Genomic DNA, 11,219 nt, shown 5'->3' on the forward strand with positions numbered 1-11,219 from the left:
ACCAAAGAAACGAGACGTCCAACACCATTCACTGTCACGCTGCGAATGGATCTTTATTCATTAATTGCGTGCTAACGCTTTTACATATACTTCGTGTCTAACTCTCATGTACATATATAACCCAGCAATACGTATCGTGTTGCCAGATCATAGGGTTAACTAAATACATAAACAGTAGTGGAAGGGTTGCATTTGTATTATAGAAATACATAATATTATGCAGCGTTTTTGCTGCATTTAAAATGCAACATTTAGCACTTTCGAACATATGTTTTCGAAGAGCGTTCATGCTATCGCATTTAGCAAATGTACATTTACGCGAGTTCGAAATCGTATGCTTTTGACAAACAGCCGTGTTCCAGTCGCTTATTCAGATCCGTATCCATTACGATAAATTCTCACGGAAAAGATAATGTGCAAAAACCCCTACTGAAAAGGAAAAATAAATTCTAAACCGAAAATTCAATACAAAAACCTGAATTGTTTTAACCATAACCGAACATTTGTTTGTGTATATATTCATTTGTCGGTGCTGCCAATTATATTTTCCACACCTAATTAGGAAACAAAACAAACAGAGTTGATCACAAATTAATCCAGATTTCTATCAGCATCATATCGATGTTGAATTTGCGTAACTTTTCTTTATCCAAATAATGTAAAATAATAAATGAAATCTCGATCGGCGATCACTGAAACGCAGCTAGCGGTTGTATACTCGAAAAAGCAATGTTGCCACTTTTTCTCATTAAACCATGTTCGAATCGTGGAAATTTTGGAAGATCACAGGGATGCTTTTAGCATTTAGATTCTAAATGCAACGATCGTTGCATTTGGATTGGATCGTGGAAGTGAATGGTAACACTGCAACGTTGTTGACGTGTTTGTAATCGCTCTGCGGAAAATTTTAAAAAAACAGCCGAATTGTTGGGATTTTTACCAGCGTTAGAGCCAGTGACTTAAATAGCGAAGTGCTAATAAACTGTGCTATTTGCAAGCACAAAAATTTGTTTCATTTTGATTAAACAAACAAATAAATATAGCTAGAGACATAAAAGTGCAGTGAGGTGACAAAAACAATAAGGCGCGAAAATGGATAAATGCCATAAGTGCAAGAATCCAATTCGCGGTGACAGCGGAATCCGCTGTGATGGTGTGTGTGGTAAAGTGTGGCACTGGGCAAAAAAATGCTCTGAATTGGATGAGTACAGTGCGAATGTACTCAAAGAAAACAACTTTGTGCGCTTTATGTGTAACCAATGTCACACATACATGCATAACATCGATGAGGTGCTCCGAAATATGAACTTAACAATAGAGAAAAATAGTCAAAAGATCCAAGAGTGTAATGATGACTTCCAGGAGTCGCAGAAAATGCAAGTGAAAGAGCTTAAACTTCTCTTGCAATCAATAGAGAAAAAATTTGGGGAACGCATTGATGCAATGCAAAGAGTACAAAAAACCTGTGAGGCGAGTATTCTCGAAGTGAACCAAATTAAGTCAATAGCTGACGGCGTAAAAAAGCAAAGCCATGATCTTTGCGAAGCCATAGTGCGCAATGAAAATGAGAACAAAAAAATTTGTGAAGAGATAAAGAAATCGGTGACTGCTGACGCGTTAGCAGGTCAGCGGGCGAAAGCCACTTACGCGGATCTCTTTAAAGCTAATACTGCGAAAGATAATAGGCCGCCGAAAGTAAATAAAGAGAAGCCATTAGTTCTACAACCAAAAGAGAAGCAGGAAGTGGGAAAAACAAAAGAAGATTTGAACAAAAATGTTGACCCCTCGGGCTTGAAAATTAATAGTGTACAGGGGAGGAAAAGTGGGGCTGTAGTAATACAAACAGAAAATTAGGCTGAGCGTGAAAAAATCAAAAAGGCAATAGAGAATAAAATGAGTGATAGATATGAAATAAAAATCCCAAACGTAGCCAAGCCAAGGTTCATGGTATATAGAATGAGCTTTAAACATGAGAATGAGCAGCTCAGGGATATGATAAAAAAACAGAATGAATGCTTCAAAAATGGTAATTTCAAAATTTTGAAATGTTTTGAAACAAAAAGAGGAAATGCAAAACATTATAATGCGTTAGTAGAAACAGATGTAGATGCGTTTGCAGCCGTGCTGGCAAGCGAAAAAATAAACATAGGTTGGGAAAAATGTAGAGTCAAAGATGGAATGGATGTTACTTTCTGTTTCAAATGCAAGGGATTTAACCACATAGCTGCGAAATGTAAAGCCGATGAGGTATGTTTCAAGTGTCTAGATAACCACAAAACTGTGGAATGTTCTAAGGAAACATTAAACAAATGCATAAACTGCATTCGTGCTAATAAAAAATTTAACTTAGGGCTTGATGAAAATCATATGACATTTAACCGACAGTGTCCTGTATACCAGAAAAAGCTCGAGCATAAAAGAAATACTGTAAATTACTAACAATTACAGCAAGTTTGTGGGGACCCTAGCGTGGAGTTTACGTCTCACCCAGGTGTAAAGAAAGCGCTACCCAAATATTTGCAATGCGTATATCTCAATATACAGAGTTTAGTGGCTAATAAAGTTGAGCTAGAAATACTTATAGATTTTACCGACCCGGATCTACTTTTGTGTTCCGAAACATGCCTAACTGATGACATAGAGGATACGGAAATAATGTTCCCGGCGTATCAGATGATACGCTGCGACTCACACAGTAGACACACAGGGGGAGTGATAATACTCGTTCGAAACACGCTCGGTTTTAAAACAATAACTAACAAGGCTTTAGACAAAAATGTTTGGTGTATAGTTATTCAACTCACACACTGTGATACCAGGTGGCAGCTCGGGGTGGTTTATCACTCCCCAAGCTCAAGTGATGCGGAATTTGTTACATATATGGAGGATATCCTAGCAGAAATCTCAGAAAATTCTGTGAACACTGTTGTCATTGGCGATTTTAACATAAACATGAACGTAGTATCAACCTACAGCAGAAAACTCAATGATGTTTTCATGCAACAAGCCATGCAACAGCTGATAAATTTTAATACGAGGGTGACGGAACATTCGGAAACACGTATTGACTTGTTGTATTCCAATGATAACCGAGTTATATGCCAAAAGGTCGAGGATCATAGAATATCTGACCACGAAACAATAATGTTTCGACTAAATGTCAATAAACTTAACCCACTTGCTAAGGAGGCAGAAGTAATATCCTGGGAGAGATATAACCCTGAGAACTTAACAAGTTTACTAAGGCAGTGCGATTTCTCAAACTTAAATTTTTTCGATGCTGACGGTATGGTGGAGTATATTACTCACTGCATTATGTGGGCCATGAGGCAGTTGACTTACTCAAAAATAACTCGCATTAGGCAGAGGAACAAATGGTATGATAGGCAATTGACAGAGATGAACAAGTATAAATCTAAATCCCATGAGAAAGCAGTGTTGTCAGGGTACTGGGGTGAATATAATTTAGTGAGAAGCAGATATAAGAAAATGGTAAGGTGTAAAAAAATTAAATACTTAGAGCATAAGGTGGAAATAAATAAGGGTGACAGCCGACTCATGTGGAAATACTTAAAGGAGGTAGTCAATAACACGGAGGTCAAAGAAAATATTGGGGAAGTGATAATAAATAACACCAACTACGTAGACAGCTTTGAAATTGCGGGAAACCTAAATAATTTTTTCGTGGACAGCATTTTGGAAATACATACCAATATAGAGTGTGTAAACTATGATTTTTTCGAGCAACGAGCTCCCACAAGTACGCTAAAATTTGAAGAGGTCTCAACGGAAGACATTCTTCAAATTGCCAAAAAATTTAAGCGGAAAATTGGGGGAAACAACCTACTTTCTGAAGGTGTTATTAAGGACTCTGTTGATTATATGGGATATTTCTATGCCCTACTTATAAATAAGAGTCTCCAGACAGGATCAGTACCGGAAGAATGGAAAATTTCATCAATAGTGCCCGTCAAGAAAGTTAGAAAAACGGTTAAAGCTGAGGAGCTTAGGCCCATCAATACTCTCCCTAGCTTGGAAAAAATGCTAGAAACCGTTGTGAAAAACCAGCTACAGTACTATGTGGAATCCAATAAAATACTCATAAAAGAACAATCTGGATTCAGAGCTAAACATTCCTGTGAGACTGCGCTGAATCTGGTGCTTTCTCAATGGAAAGAAGATCTGAACAGACACCTTAATGTAGTGGCAGTGTTTATTGATCTTAAAAGAGCATTTGAAACCGTTGATAGGGTCCGAATGTTGGATAAACTAAAATACATTGGTATAAAAAACACTGAGCTTGACTGGTTTAGAAGCTTTCTGTGTAATCGTAGGCAACAAACAATAGTTAATTCAAAGAGGTCTAGTAAGATAGCCGTAGACATCGGATTACCACAGGGCTCAGTTTTGGCACCCCTACTCTTTAATATATATATAAACGATATTAAAAGTTCTCTCAAACATTGTAAAATAAAACTCTTTGCGGATGATGCCTTGTTAACGATCAGTGATAGGGAACTACCAAATGCGATTGTCAAAATGCAAGAAGATCTTAATTCTTTGTATCAATGGCTGTGTTCAAATAAACTCAAACTGAATGTGAAAAAGACTAACTTTATGGTATTTTCCAGAGCGGCAAATGCTGACTCCATACGCCGTGAATTAAAAATCAAAGATGAAAATATCGAAGAGGTGATAATTGTCAAGTACCTAGGAATATACATAGACAACAAACTAAAGTTTGATGAGCACGTTGAGTATACAGTCAAAAAGATTGCTAAAAAAATTGGCCTTATAAAGAGATCGTGTAAGTACTTGGGAAGAAGATATAAAACGTTGGTGTACAGGTCAATAGTAGAACCGCACTTTATATACTGCCCCACGGTTTTCTTCCTAGCGGGGGACTCCCATGTAGATAAGCTGCAAAAAATGCAAAACCGAGCGATGAGATTCATACTCAACAAACCGTATGACACACCAACAAGATGTATGCTTGAAACCTTGAATTGGTTAAGCGTGAAGCAACAAGTTTTTTACCACGCTATGAAATTTGTGTACAATATTAAGAAGGGCAACCTGCCGGATTATCTTAGCGATAATCTCCGATATATAAATGAGACGCATACATATTTGTTGAGAGAGAATAACAGCTTCAGACTCCCGAAGTATAGAACAGAAGTGGACAAAAAAAATATTTTCTATAAAGGCTTAAAGTGCTTCAATGAATTACCAGAGGCTATAAAAAATTGTGATACTATCACTCTTTTCAAGCGGCTGCTATTTGACTATTGTAGAACGCAGCCTACAAGATAGTGATGTATCAACAATAGCGTGGATTGGAAACTAGGCCTTTCCAACCACCAAGATATCGAGACTAGGCGGATCGGAAACTCGGCCTTTCCGACTACCTAGACCCTTAGATAATAAACAATAAACGAGCGGCTTGGAAACTAGGCCTTTCCAACCGTTAACCGTCACGAAAGCGCGACTGGGTGGATCGGAAACTCGGCCTTTCTGACCACCCAGGAGATATCAATAAATGGAGTAACCCAAAAAGAATAGCGCGGATTGGAAACTCGGCCTTTCCAACCGTCTACATAACTTCCAGGAAATTGCATGCGTGTATAATGACATAAAATAATTGCAGTGATAAAGAAATAATGTTATTTAAAAATTTCTGTAGAGCATTTTGTATTTTGTATTTAATATTTAATATTTATATTATATTTTAAATCTAAAATCTAATTATAAGAATGTTAAATCTTTGTTGCAATATAAGTCTAACAGACTGTAAAAAATAAATAAATAAATAAATAAATAAAGATTGAGTTGCATTTAGTTGCATTTAGATGACGAATTTTGTATGGATAAATGTACATTTAGAGTAGCATTTAGAGCTAAATGCGCTAAATGTACATTTACGCGTAAGCAAAAACAGCCCATTACAGTGTGAACAGCCAAAGAGCGATTTCAGAAATTTTTCCTGCAATTCGCCTTTCAGAAATAAAAACCTCTTTCGAAAGACACTTTCCATGCAAGGTGTGACTGCTCATGCAACTGATTTCTCAATTTGACAGCCTTTCCGAAATTTATTGCATTGAAATATATTGCCACGTCTGACATGCTCTATACATTCATAGAAATATTTATTTTTAAAAACAATCAGGTGTTATATTCGATGTAAATAAGCTGGTTTAAATTAAATAATTAAATAAAATTCGTTTTTGTTTTAAACTACCACTAGCACTGTTATCCCAACCTTTTTGTGGAATTTAGCTACCATTTTAGGAAGTGTGATTGAATTCTTCCCATTTTTCCTGCATCCCTGTGGGTGGGAGTGTCAAATTTTAGAAAAAAGATACTTACAAAACCTTTCAATATTGAATCATGATAGTTACGATGGGATTACAGCATACCTATTTTCGAATTTTCGGAACGGAGCTACGAATTTGTAACTACGAACATTCGGATTATAGCATACGGGTGATTGACTACAACTTTTTCGATAATTTAGTAAAGATTTGATTGGTGATGCAGTCATATTATTCTAATCAATATCTTAAAAATGGCGTTCTCCATTTTTGGATATCTCCTTTAGTTTCCGAGATATTGAGTAAAAAGTGCCGTTAATTTGGTAGAAATTTTGCACACATCACATTTTGTCGTATTTCATAAAAAGTGGTTGCCAAATTGTGGACGGATGATGCTTACTACACAATTTTACTAAAGAAAATCCTTCATAAACTTAAAACTAATTAACAATAAACATTATTTATTTTACAATTTTGGGTAATTCTCTAGTATAGGGTAACAACCGCTAAAAAAGTCCGGAAATGTCGGAGGGGTACCGTATTAACAATCCGGAGGGGGAGGGCTAATATTATTAACCATATAAAAGTTATAAACACAAACTTTCGGAAAATTTCGATGTTTTGTATGGGCAATTACCCCGACAAAAATTCACTAAATCACCTCTTCTCACCTTTTAAACACTATTAAAATACATAGTTTAATTATTAAACAAACACATAGTTTTACCAACCTAAGATAGATTTTGTTACTAAAAAGAAGTTGACAATAATTGCGTTTGTTTACTCATTTCCAGTAAAATCCAGTAAAGTTTTTACGAATTTTCATGTTTTGGCGTTTTCGTACACAAAAACTTGCAAAGTAGGGGAAATTGAGAGAGCAAAAAATGACAGTTGAAGTTGCAAGTTTTTACTGGATTTTACTGGGTAAATTTTTACTTGTAAGAATTTGCCAGTACGAAAAACAGTTGATCGCATGTTGCTGGATGCAATTTAAACTAATAAGAAAACTGTTTGTGGGTTTTTATTGTTGAATTTCACAAACTAAACCTATCTAAATATAAAATACATTGTTTTATTAGGAAATTCCTGTGAATAAACAACCAATTTATCAGCTGTTCATGAAACTTGCAAATTATTACTGGAATAGCGTTCGCGTATTTTTTTGTAAATTTTGTCTATGAGAGCGAATTCTTAGAAATAAAGTTACTGGAGAGTTGCTGGCAAGTTACTGGATAATTTTTAAACAAACACAACTTATCTTTGCGAACTGAAACGCGAGATTCCAAAATAGCTATAATGCTGCCACTGTATTAGTATTTCGTAATAATTCACTTTCCCTACAAAGGGGTGTGCAGTGTTCAATGCTTTTCGTTATCTTCTTTCGTTTGATATATAGATTAAATATATAAATAATGAAGTGCGACTTTACCATTACAACCTCAAAATCGCGCGATTATTTAAAATTTTCGACTGCGGCGCTTTTTCCATAAAAATCAATACTTCGATAAATAATGAGAGGTTGTAATGGTAAAATCGCACCTGTGGCACTCCATGACGCATCCTTTTAATTTCAGATGAAGTAACTGTAAACCATAAAAGTAGCGCTGCCATGTTATAGCGAAATTTGCTATTATATTTTGGTTAGAATATTTTATTAAGGTGAAAGAAAGAAAACAACAAAGAAAACATCAAAGAGGTTCGAATCATCGGTAAAATATATAGCAATAGTTCTGAAATCGCTGACAAGTTAAACAATTTCTTTGTTGATAGTATCATCGATATTAATAGGAATATAGAAAACATTAATTATGATCCGATTCAACAGGAATATGGTCGCGGGACCTTTAAATTTTGAGAGATTAGTACAGATGATATTATCCATGTAATCAAAGACTCCGTTGAACACATGGGCAGAGAACTTAGATAGATAGAGAAGGTGCAAACTGAAAGTGGAAACTACTCGCAGACGAAAAATTAACAGCGTTAGAAAAGTTCAAGTCGGAATGTAGAAATTCTGTTGAATTTAATGTTGATAACATAATAAAATGTTGAGCAACATCAAATCTGCTCTTCTTCGTGTTGCGAGCAAACAAACGAAAATATGGCAAATCTAATTTTCATTAATTTGTAATTTTTGTTAAATTTTTTAACTTGTTCTCTTCTTGTGAAGATGCAAATACAGTTTAATAAAATTATAATTTTGCATAAAATTTACACACATACTACATATGTACATGTATGTACACTGGTAATCAAAAGTGAGTGCATGGTTTTTTTGTTTAATATTTGCAAAGTTTTTCAAGTTAAAATATTTTGGTTATTTTTTTACAAAAATGTGGTTCATGCTTTAATTAAAACTACATAAGTCAAACTTTACACAGAACATAGAAAAATTCAACGAATTCTCGTCTAAATTTTGACCTGTTTAATCTGAGTTTTTAGAAAAATTTTGAGTACGCAGATAGATTGGTTTTTTAATTATAGTGGAACCAGATCAAGTTTCAATCGGGTTGATTTTTAATGATTTTTTATTGCTGACGGCTTTTTGCACTTTTAACCAAATAAAAGGGAATCTCTTGTAGAATTAACCATGATCGTTTGCAAACAAATTAAAAAAAAATTGCGCTATTTTATACAAATTGCACTTGTTATATGCATAAAACCGCAAAACCCGTCGAAAATAACAAAAAAATTTAACTTAAAAACATTGCAAATATTAAACAAAAAACACCATGCACTCACTTTTGATTGCCAGTGTACATAGGTACATATTTGTGTTTATAATTAACTACTTATGAAATAATTTTTGTGGCACGAACATATACATACATATCTACTTGCGCTTTCTAAAAATGGGAATAAAAATTGGATTCGCATAAAATTTTAATTCCAATAACTAATATTTTAGTGAAAACATTTACAATAAAGCTTTCAGTAACTTTTGGCAAATTTGAGCGATTATGAGAAATTATACATGCGTTTGTACCTACATATCCATTTATATTATTTTAAAAAAGCTAATAGTAAAATTTAAAATGGAATATATAAATAAAAAAAAAAACAAGAAAAAAATTATTACTTGGTCCGTCCGGGATTTGAACCAAGACAAACGGCGAGACGCCAAAAAGTTGCATCGCCTCTAGCGTACACGCCACAGCATATTACTGAAATGGCAATCTCTAAATCACGACATATATGAAATTTTTCATCCATCCAAAAAGACAAACGCATAAATATGTGTGCATTTATAAATGTAAATATGTGCATAAATATGTACGATTGATCTGCTTTCGTCTTCCCCTCGCCGTCCTCCATCAACAGACAAATTATTAAATTTCTGCGAATTTCCACGACGCCACCAAAATTAACCCTTGGTTGACGAAATATTTAGATTTTCGCATAAGTTTACATTTAATAAAGCCATACTCGTACATTTTATATGGAGAATAATATTAATTAATTTAAAATTCTACATGTAATCATGTTCTCGACGATACATGTAACTTTCATAAAGTTTAAACATAAAAATTGTGCTTCATTAACAGTTGCAACCAGCTGAAACCAAAAAAACTATGTCCGCTAAAATGGGTTAAAGGCTAACTGGAATTGACATTTTTTATACGCATACATGCATACATTCATATACACATGCACAGTGGAGTAGCACTAGCTTGAACATTGCATTGCTTGTACTTTGATGTGTTTGAATCTTTTATGGTACAAAAGATTTGCTTACGGATGAAAAATATTAAAAATCGTCCGTGCATATATGTAAATATATTTTTATAAACGCTTTGAAGTATAAAAATTTTTTAAATTAAAAAATAAATGAAACAATTTTTTGGAATTAATATAAATAGTGTTCAAGGCACATTGACCCACCTGTACAAAAATCGTGGCGCGTCATGAACAAAAATTTTACAATTTCGGACCGAAAAATGTGAAAACGAGCTAAGTTGCCACGTTACATTTGTGAACTTCCGATAAAACCACATATGTTTGTGATTTTATAAGTTTTGATTTTATTAAAAAAAATTAATGTATTTTCCTGCAGAAAACGTACACTTTTATTTAATGTTTATTAAAATTACACCTTAAAATACTAGTTAGTGGTTGAAATATTGGAAGGGAATAGAGAAATTGAGTGTTTTGTCAAAAACTACCAAAAATTACAAAAATTCGAGATAACTTATTTTACTGGATATAGAGAAATAATTGCCACTTTTCACTTGGCTGGCCGAGATTTCTTCAATTTTACATTTCAGAATTTTTGTGTCGGATTGACAAAGTTGCGCTTGAGGGTGATGAATTTGCGGGGAGATGTGCTGCGGCTGTTTTTACGAATGAATTTACTTGGCCTTGAGAAATATGCGAATGCGTTTATGAATGAAATAGTTATTGTTGTATTTGAGTATTCGTGTAATTATGTATGTATATATGTGCGTAGTATTTAGGCAGCAATATGCACATATGTATGTATGTACTTATATATGCATGTAAAAACGTCTATTAATGTAGCATGTACATATATGTAGATATATGTATGCGTGAGAAATGCATTTTCATTAGACTCCAAAACTATTGGGGCATTTTCGTAGACGAAATAAAGTCGACTCTTAAGTTAAAGTTTGTCAGCCCCAAATAAGAAGAAAGTTAGTATGTACATACATATATGTAATATTATGTGCATGTGCAAGAACGTTATCAATAAATGATTTTGGAGTATGTATGTACATATGTACATACATACATTCAGATGCGATCAACTAATTAGCAACGAAATTGAATATGATATTGTTGCAAATTATGTTTATTTATTTTTAATGATTTTCATTTAAAATATAATTCAATCTGTAACAAAAACCACAATAATAAAAGTTTAAAAGCTTGCACAAATTGCAAAAAAAA

Source organism: Rhagoletis pomonella, unplaced genomic scaffold (genome assembly GCF_013731165.1).
Source record: "Rhagoletis pomonella isolate Grant_MI unplaced genomic scaffold, Rhpom_1.0 Rhpom_scaffold_00003, whole genome shotgun sequence".
NCBI lineage: Eukaryota > Metazoa > Arthropoda > Insecta > Diptera > Tephritidae > Rhagoletis > Rhagoletis pomonella.